Genomic DNA, 10461 nt, shown 5'->3' on the forward strand with positions numbered 1-10461 from the left:
ATATATATATATATATATATATATATATATATATATATATATATATATATCGGTTTAAAACGTTTTCTTAGGTCTTCTGATATCCAATGGCCATCTTTCTCGGTCCGTCCATAGGTTTTCCTCTGTTTCTATGTCTCTCATTTTCCTATTTATGTAACCTTGCTTCAACTGAAGCAAGCTTTCCCATATTTCTTCTACCATGAGGTTGCCATATTAGAATGTTAATGACAGTAACAAAATATTTAGGAAACCTGTACAGTGATCTGTAATCTAGAAATTTTATTTCCATGCATACATACATCTCTGTAATTGTAGTAGTCAATTTGTCCAAATTATATTATGATTTTTTTTTCGTGTTTCAACTCATTTTTCTTTCATTTTTGATAAATTATTTTCTCTCAAATACAAATTAATCTAGTTCTCAGATAAACCACATCACCAGGTTGTTGCAGTAATTAAAACTGATTAATTAGATTAAATGTAATTGTGGCTATCGTGAAAACTATTTCCTAACTATCCTACGACGTCTGCCCTTCAGCAAACTATTTCACGTTCAATAGAAATACTCGTTTTAAATTCCCTCAGTGGCAGTGATAGAAGACGTGTATTGTTAAAGTTGCGTTTTATTTGAAATTGGAAGTGATTGGAAATAGGTCGATAGGTTGTATTTAAAGGTTAGTTCCTATATATCTTTTCGCCTTTTTAGAGATAAATCACTTGCATTTTATAACATTTTAATTTTTTTTAGTGTTGGAGTATTGGTCCAGTCGCCTTCGTGAATGGCCTCTCAACTTGGACTACAGGAATTTTCTGTTAGGCTTCATTAAGTTAGCCTAAAAGTTTCTGTTTTACTCATCAATCTTGTCTGAATCGGGAACAATTTGGATAACTAATACATTTGTCAATTAAAATACTACCCGTAACTAATGTACACAAAAAAGTATACTGGTGTGGTGATTAGACATTTTGTATCTACGCCATTTATTGTTGTTTATAATGTTTAAATCCAATTGGTTTTGCTTAACAGGTTTGTTTAGGCACATCATTTGAAAAACTTTCCTTTTGGTTATTAAACTTACTAATCTAATATTCTAAGTGGAATGATTGAAGCTGTAATCTTCAAACTCTTCTAAAAAATTTTTTCACATATATGAGTTGGTTTTAGTAAGAATTTACTTTGATTGCTTTCTATTTTTACATCTATATTTTATATTTATAATCATCTAATCAGTTGATTATGTCACCTTCAGACCTTCGTTAAAAATAATGTCTCTCCAATTGTCTTTGATTCAGAAAATTCAGAATAGAGACCTTCATAAACATTCTTCAGCATGCGTTTGGTATCGTCAGAGAGGACTAAAAATGATACTTAATTGTTACTTAAAAACCTTATAAATCTTACATTTAATTAGAAGATTCCGTTGGGTCTTCAACCTCATGTCTTCAATTATTTTAATATTTTTATCAGGAATACAATAATCCAAAGCAAGAGAAGTGTAGGAAGAAGAATAATCTCATGGTTGCGTAACTTGAGGGAATAGTACGGATGTACATCAGTCGAACTATTCAGAGCGGCAGCATCTAGCCACGATGAAGCCAACAGCCAACAGCCTAGCAGAATAGCCACGATGATTGCCAACCTCCGTCGCGGAGATGGTACGTAAAGAAGAAGATCAGGAATACCATATTAATATTATAATATGAACTTCCAAAGTCAGTGCAGAGCTAAAATGTATCTATATCTATTAAATTCGCGTTTTTTTCCTAATCTGTCTTAGGGCAAAGATCTGTTCTTTGGTGGATTCTTGGCGGCAGAAACCATACGAGTATCCTGCAATTACTCGTTTTGCATATGGTTTCAATCTCTCGTATACAATGTTTACGAAAATTACGTATAAAGTAAAGCGTATTTAGCAATGTAATTACCCGATAGTTTTTGCATTTGAGTTGGTCCATCTTTTTGTGTATTTTGACTCCACTATTGTGTCACTCCAGTAAACCATTCTCGTGGTATGGGCATAATGTCCCAGATGTTAAGTATTATTTCATTTTTGGATTTTAATAGAGGGTATTTACTCTCTTTTATTAGTTCAAGAACGATGTCTGGTGATTGTTGTTTTTAAGTTAATTGACCGTTGTTTTGTTTTAGTCTATGGAGGATGATTCCTTTTTCTGTAGACTTTTGATCCACTCTCTTTTTATTCTTACTTGGCTCATCTATCTTCTGTTGAAACTTTTCCTTAAATAATTAGGTTCCTTTTTAAAACTTATTTCTTTGTTCTGTATGTCCCTCCCTTTGTCTTTGCACATTCTGGTTCTAGCCTTTAATTGCTTTCTGTTTTTATTAATATTTTGGTAGAATTGTCTAGTTTCTATTTATATTAATTTCTTGTAGCTCTAACAGCTCATTTTTCAAGAATTCTCTCTTTTCTCTCCTCCCTTAGCGATCTATAGTCTTCTGCCCAACTTAATATATGCCTTTGTTGCATTTCTTTTATGCGTTGTTTTTCTCTCGGTTATATTTTGACATTCATGATCATGGCTGATGAATAAGTAGGTAGCTGTACATAATATTATATACACAAAACTTATACTAATATGGTACTTTCACTTTCGGATTCAGAGCAACACTCGCAACAATTATCTGTGTTGGCAATTAATATCCAGATTCAGATCAGTGGAGAGGAATAAAAAATAGTCCATAACAAACCAAACATCAAAGAATGTTGTCCCTATCACATACATTTAAATCTGCGTTAGTCAAACGACATACGCGCACTACATAATTCGTTCCCAGTCATAAAAAAGCTTGTCCGCCACAGGCCAACGTGTTGTCACCGATGATAGAGATGGCCGAGACCGGTATCTAGAACGAAACATTTTTTCGACCTTCCAGCTCAGCTGTTAAGGTTCTCTGGGGATCAATTAAATAGGCACGTTAAATAACCCTCGGTGTAACTAAGTTTCGGATTGTTTAAGTGGTAGTTAGGGATTTACTAAATTATTAAGAAGTTTTGTCTGATAATGTCGGCGTTATGACGTAATAAGGGTTATTTATAGTCCTCAATTTTATGAGAGTTAGAGAACGACTCATATTTCGCAAAGAATGGATAAATTAGACAATATTGTGTTGTAGCCGAGCTGGAGGGACACTATCCTCACTAGAAAATTTTTATTGGATTGTAGGAAAATAAGATTGTGTACGTTCCAGAAAACTTTGATATTAATTATAATTACGCATGTTCTGAAAATAATACCAACCAGTTAGGAAATAGTTCCTAACGTCATTTGCACTCCATAAATTAAAGCTTAATTAGCTAACTGTTTTTTCGATGTTATTTCATGTAAATTATTATGTTTTGAGTACTACATTTTTGGAAAATTTATTTATTATATTAAAAATATTCACTATTAATTAATAGGCCTTTAACAATGAGCTAACACGAACATTTCACATGATTTTGTACACAATGTCAAGACAGCTGAAAGCATAAAAGTCTTTTATTTGAAAGACTTACCTACCACCAATCGGAATAAAGCAGATCTGGATTACACAATATTGGAAATTGTTTCTTCGTTTCAAACTTCGAAAAAAGTAGACCTGGTGAGTATGTTAAATAATATTGGGGCAAAAACCAAACCTTTTGCGTTTCTCGTTACATTTTGACAAATTTTCTTCATTGGACAAAGGTTTTTCTTTCTGTTTTCATTTTACTGTCATAATAGACCGTTCCATTACTATACTCTTAAAAATAAAGATCGGTCAAAACAATAATAATAAGGTTATTCGCTTCCAAAAAGGTCAAAACAGATTTGCTATCAGCAAAGGTTATGCCAACTGATTTTTGGCATTGTTGGTTATATATTGAAAAACAAAAGGAAAACAAGATATGAGAAGTATTCTGCCAAATTGTACAAATAATTGGACAAAATAAAAAAAAACCGGCTTCATTTGGCAAATAAAAAAAATCGGTTGCCTGTAAAGTCGGTTTTACGGGCGAAGATTTTACGTGACAACGTCTTTTTCTCGGTAGAATATTTATTGATATGAATATTATTAAATTGCACAATAGGAACAAGGAATTGAATGAAAATAAGAATTGCACAAATTTTAACTATAGAAATATATTTTGTTTACTAAAACATTGTACATGTAAACTTAAACTTAACTAATTTCTATTTGAGTGATTTTGTTGAGGATAGGACGATGATAGGAGAAATATGAAATGAAAGGAAGTGTTTCTGCTGTAATAAGTAATCCAACGCCAAGAACGCTCGAGAAAGACAGAGACACAAGCACGCACCGATTCAACGCGCCTAATTCTCTAGTGCTGCGCGCGCAGCGGACCGATCATGTTTGAGTGGGAGAGAGACGCAAGGCATTCGCCGGTCCGGCGGGCCTCTCTCTCGTTCGGTGACTCATCGTAACACACGTGAGCGGGCGTTACACTTTTTCATGAGTGACTCCGAGCCACAACCTAATTTAAGACGTTGTCACGTCAAAAAGTGGTACAGTAGGCGGTACTGTAGACTAGCGCGAAGTTTCATATTATGTATGTTTTCTGTATTTTTAAATTTTAAATAATATTAATTCAATAAAGTAATTTTATTATTATTTTTTATTTTACGATTTTTTTACAATCATCGATTTACAAAGGATATTTAATTATTTTAACAATTTTTTCTGTATTCGAAAGTATAGAAAATCGCTATTAGTTTAAAAAAAATCCACAAGGAAAATAATTCCTGCAGCTGGCTGTATACCACGTATCACAAAAAGGAGGTTAATCTTTGTAAATGGGTATATTTTATAAAAATCCTTAAAAGGGCTACATCAAAAACACGAACGTTTTCGGAACAACAGTTCCATCATCAGGTTAAAAATACCTAAAATAAGTATAACGTTTGCTTTAATTAAATGGTTTATATGTGTTTAAATGCTAATAGCTTGTAGTTTTAAAAAAAATATGGTGATTACTAAATTTTATTATAATATGTCCTCAAGGTGCAACAATTTTTAAATTCATTAATTTCATTAACTTATTGGTAATTCATACATTTCAGAATAATTTTTAAAGTAAACATTCACTTAATTAATTTTCAAACATTTCTTTTCAACCTCTTGAGAATATTATATTTACAGTTATATTTCGCATTTATAGCATAAATTTTGTTATATATCTATTTACGTATATTGAACTAATTGAAGATGCTCAAGCTGGCTTCAGGAAACACAGAAACACCATGGACCATGTAGTCGATTTTGCCCAAAAAGTCAAGGATGCTTTCCACCGTAAGATGTCAACAGTAGCAGTGCTAGTAGACCTCAAAGCTGCATACGACACAGTATGGAGAAGTTTGCTGTTACACAAGATAGCCAAGTCCGGAGTTGACGGCAAACTATTCAATTGGATAAAATCCTTTCTCGGTGAAAAGTATCAGAGAGTCAAATTTCACAACCACTGTTCCAAATTCAGACTGCAAAGACAAGGGCTGCCACAAGGAGCTGTCACCAGCTTTCAATTGTTCAACTTAATGATAAACGATGTGCTCGAAATGATAAGAAAGACACCTGGTGTGGAAGCCCTCCTGTATGCTGATGACCTCCTAATATGGGCATCAAGTAGCAGTCTGAGAGCGCTCGAGGGAGTAATGAACCAGGCTCTGAAAAATCTAGAAAAATGGGCGAATAAAAACTGCCTAACAGTCAGTACAACCAAAACCGTTTATCAAGTACTTAGCCTTTCAACAAAACAGACTGCTGTCAAGCTGACGTATAAAGGAGTTGATCTGGAAAGACAGGACGTAACAAAATACTTGGGGGTGTACATAGATAAGAAAATGACGAGAAAAACTTAAATCGACGACATTGCAGAGAAAGCCACAAAGAAATGTCGACTGCTCAGACGTCTCACAGTAACAAAGTGGGGCGCCACGCAAGATGTCCTGGTAGCAACATACAAAACCTATGTCCGGCCGATATTAGAATATGGGAGTGAAGCTACAATAACTGCGAGTACAAACACCACCTCCAAGCTGAAGTCGCCCAGAACACTGCCCTTCGCGTCATCACCGATGCTCCAAAATCAACACCGATTACATCAATGGAAGCCCAGACCGGTATTGAACCAATACAATGCCGCAGAGAGCAACACGCGTTAACCTTCTGGGAAAGGCAAAGACGAATACTTCCACAATAATGGGACGAATATAGACAAGCAGCCCCACGTCTTAAAACGCAAATAACTCCGCTTACAGTAGCAAACCAAATCATGGAAAAATACCACATTGTCCTGTCTGAAGCCGACGCCTTCCCAGCGCAAACCACACTGGCCCGCTGTCTACCAAACACAGAATTACTGCTTGAAAACCATAACGACCCGAAGCACTTATCGTCAGACATTGCCCTAAGGAAAGCCGCCCTAGAGACGATACACACCAAGTACCCAGCACATGAGTGGCTCCACATCTACTGCGATGGATCCTCGATGCCGGAATCGGGAAGAACAGGAGCAGGATATTTCTCAACATTCTTTAAAGGCTCTATAGCTGTGGGCGCCCCTCTCACCAACTACGACGGCGAAATTGCTGCTATACCGCAATTGCCAAGCCGCAATCCTCGCCTTGTCGACAAATCGATACACCGACTGTGCCAAAACAATATCTTGCCGTGTCCAACTATCGAACTTGATGGGAAAATGGTGGCTGATTACTCTACAATGGATCCCTAGTCATGTCGGTGTTGAAGGAAATGAAGCGGCGGATGAACTTGCAAAAGAAGGCACTATTCTTCCACAGCCCCCTAGCTTCCAATCGTACACATCAGCAAAGTCCACCATTAGAAGAGGAATCTAAGCGAAGATAAAAGAGCAGCAAATACAAGCCGGTGCTGGAAAATCTTGGGCCCACCTAATAGAGTCACCAATCCCTCGCAACTTGCCGAGACCCATTAGTGTAGCCGTGTTCAGAACAACTACGGGGCATGACTACCTGGCCTCCCATCTACATCGCATCGGCGTCCGAGAAAATGACAACTGTCCACTATGTGATTAGCCCCAGATGGATGCTGCTCACCTTCCAGAGTACCCAGCCCTGAAAACAGACCCACCCGAGGAGGATGAAGATCGCCTACGAGAAACGGCTCGTCTATACTGGTCAGCGCGCCACCAAATGGCTAACATGCCAAGGGTGGTCGTTGGCTAGTAAGTAAGTAAGTAATATTGTATATTATGTCTCATTGTTAGTGCTTACCGAGGGATATAATTAAACTCCTCATTACTTATGTGTTTTAACCATCTGTATCTTTCTCGTATTGTTTTTGTCTTATTTTCTTTCCGTTTTCATCATTTTGAATCTTTCCTGTTATCGTTCCTATTTTATTTTCTGCCCATTCTCTTATTTACTAGGTTTTCCTATTCCTTTCAAAAATAGGGTGTTGCACAAAATTCTCTTTTCTTTCGTGTTTCTTTCTCCATCTCACTCGTTTATCTTCTGTATCTAGCTCTGTCGAACCCCGACCAAGATGCTCATACAGATTAAAGCCTAGACTTTAATATCGTTCTTTGTGTAAACCTCCCTTTTGTTTATAAAGAGGGGAAGTTATTATTCTTGTTATAGATTTTAATAAAATAAAAAAAGTTTATAACAGACTCTTCTCATCGAGTAAATGGACTCTTCCATTTCGTGTCGCTTATTTCGTGACGATCACCCCAGCATTTTACTATAGCGAAAAATTAATACAACGCTAGTATAGAAGCTTCGCTTCAAAAATTATGTTTCTATGACGATAAAGCATCTTTTCAAAACGCGATTTAATGGATGAAATTCATGGATTTAGTTTTTAATTAGTGTTTCCTTTATCCTAGTTCTCAGATTTGACTCCAAGTGATTATCATATGCTTTCTACTCTGGAAAAATATGCTTTTTGTAAAATATTTTTATCTAGTTCCCAGTTAATTGCTAATGTAAAAGCTATTTCCCTTCATTGGCCAACAATAATTATTGAAGCAATGTTAATTTGAAGCATCAGTAGTAAAAATAAAAAATAAAATGTTTTTTAACTGAAAATAATTTACTTTCTCTTGGTTGTGCCGCGTAGTTATCGAACTAGCATTTGAAAATTTCATTAAAAAAATAAGCATTCATATTCAATAATTGTTACTATTCCGTTTTCATTAACTGAAAAATTTACCTTCCCCAAGTATAATCTGGCAGGCATTAAATATAACAGTTAATTTTGCCAGACTCACCTTTACGCAACCAATTTCTCACTCATGCCACTCGCAGGAACGACTACTGCTGGGAACTGGGAACCTCGATTCGTTCTTCTCGTCTCTCGCTCGTCAGTCTCTCTTTAACGTCGTGGGCGTGAGTTTCTCTTCGTCGTGGATGTTTACACAAATAATCAAAATATAAATAAATCAACGTGCTCGCCAAAATCTTTTTCGGACTTCCTGCTGGCGGTTTTTCTTGTGTGACAGTACTTTAAAAAACAAGTGACATTATGAAATTAGTGCTGGTAGTGATGTTTTCATGCCGAACGAAAGTTACGAAGAGATTTCTATGATGGTGAGCTATTTTCTCTAGTTTCTAGGATTATTAATAGATGTTATGACAGGGATTACCTGCAGGACAGATAAAAGTAGAATGGAAGAGACCTAGGGGGACTGAATGTGTGTTTCTAAACGTTTTTTGTGGCCTTTTTAGACGGCACTTCCGTTCTTGCTTAAGTGGAATAACAATTAGTAAAGACATAACCTGCGTTTTACATTAAAGATTTAGTTTGAATAATATGTACTATATGGTCAAAGCAATGTAATTACTTGCGTTTGTTTGGCTAAAACTGGTTTCTTACTCAAATAAGACTAGGATATTTATATGAATTATGAATTTGTTTTGTAATTGTAGCGTAAAATACTTTGTTTGTAATGAATAAAACCTCGTTTTCTTTGATGTTATACAGGGTAATTTACACTAAAATAATTATTAAACTACATAAGGATATTGTGAAAATGAAATATTTTAATTAATGGTTGATAGACTGCACGGTAATAATATTGCTTATAAAAAATTGCTTATAAAACTTGCCTTATTATGGGTCCAGCTTTTATTCCTTTATTGGCAGATATTTTTATGGATACTATAGGAGAAATATTTATTAACAACACCGAATCGTTATTCCTTTTCGATCTTAGTTGAGATAGTACGTCAACTGTTCCCTTGTAGCATTGTGGCATATCGTTTACAGAACACTGGAATCTGGAAGGCGTTATTGGGCAAAATTATTAATATTAGTTATACAAACTTTAGGAGAGTACCTATTTGTATTTGCTAAGTTAAAAGGCGATACTGGGATTCCTGAAATAAAATAAATAGGCATGAAAAGACTTGCTATTGATTGCTAAATCATTGGTATTAAACCGGCAGACAGTGTACTCTAGAAAATTTTAAGTTTCATATAAAATTCATTGGTTAAAAGTCGAAAATCGAATATAATTATCGAAGTTCAACACGACAAAGTTTTATACCTATTTACTAATTTAAGTCGGCATCTGGTCCTCTATAATGTTCTTGTCTTTTATCCATTTCTGTACTTCTTTTTCGATCAGAACGGGATCTATTTGAATGATGAAATGTTTGGAAATGTGAGTCCATTTTCAATAGGTTAAAGAAAAAGAAAAACACTTACTCACAATTGGTTTTATTCATGGACGTATAAACACAGGTTTATGTTTATACGTCCATGGTTTTATTATAGCCTGGTCGACTCATTGCGTCAAGAATTTCGACAGTGTAGTTATCGGTTGTTAAATATAAATTATGCCAATATTAAGCCTATAATGGGCCAAATTTTATATGATATAAATGTATTACATAAATGATGATATAAATGATATAATGTTTTATAGTGGCAGATAACATCGAAGATCTTCAATGCCTTTTGAATGATCTAACTCTTGCAAGTGAAGCTCGGGGTTTGAAAATAAATATCAAGAAGACAAAATCAATGATTATAAGTAGAAATGATTACCCCAACGCAAAGATATATGTCCCTGGAGAAGAAATCGAACAAGTCAGGCAATTCAAATACTTGGGATGTTTGCTGAATGAGGGTTGGGACCCCGAGAATGAAATAAAGAGCAGAGTTGAACAAGCCAGAAATGCTTTTTTGAGGCTTCGTAAGTTTCTGACTGATCGCAAATTGGACTTCAACCTCCGATACAAGATGCTTAAGTGTTACGTGTGGCCTGTTCTCCTGTACGGAATGGAAGCATGGACGTTAAAGGCCAGTTCCATTAACAAACTTGAAGTGTTCGAAATGTGGTGCCTGCGTCGAATGCTCAGAATATCATGGACGGACAGGGTCAGAAATGAGAAAGTACTCAGAAGAACGGGCTTACAGGATAGGGAACTTTTTAATTATGTAAAAAGTAAGAAGACTGCATACTTGGGGCACATTAT

The 10461-nt window shown here is 35.4% G+C and overlaps 1 protein-coding gene across 2 annotated transcripts in view; it reads left to right on the top strand.

The window, feature by feature from the left end:
* Positions 1 to 8220: 8220 nt before the first annotated feature.
* LOC140450695 (uncharacterized) overlaps positions 8221 to 10461 on the top strand; it is a 651216-nt gene continuing 648975 nt past the window's right edge. For both annotated transcript variants that reach the window (XM_072544365.1, XM_072544373.1), the window contains exon 1: positions 8221 to 8568. The gene's annotated coding sequence lies outside the window, so the exon portion shown is untranslated. The remainder of the gene's footprint in view (positions 8569 to 10461) is intronic.

Source organism: Diabrotica undecimpunctata, chromosome 1, assembly GCF_040954645.1.
Source record: "Diabrotica undecimpunctata isolate CICGRU chromosome 1, icDiaUnde3, whole genome shotgun sequence".
Taxonomy (NCBI): domain Eukaryota; kingdom Metazoa; phylum Arthropoda; class Insecta; order Coleoptera; family Chrysomelidae; genus Diabrotica; species Diabrotica undecimpunctata.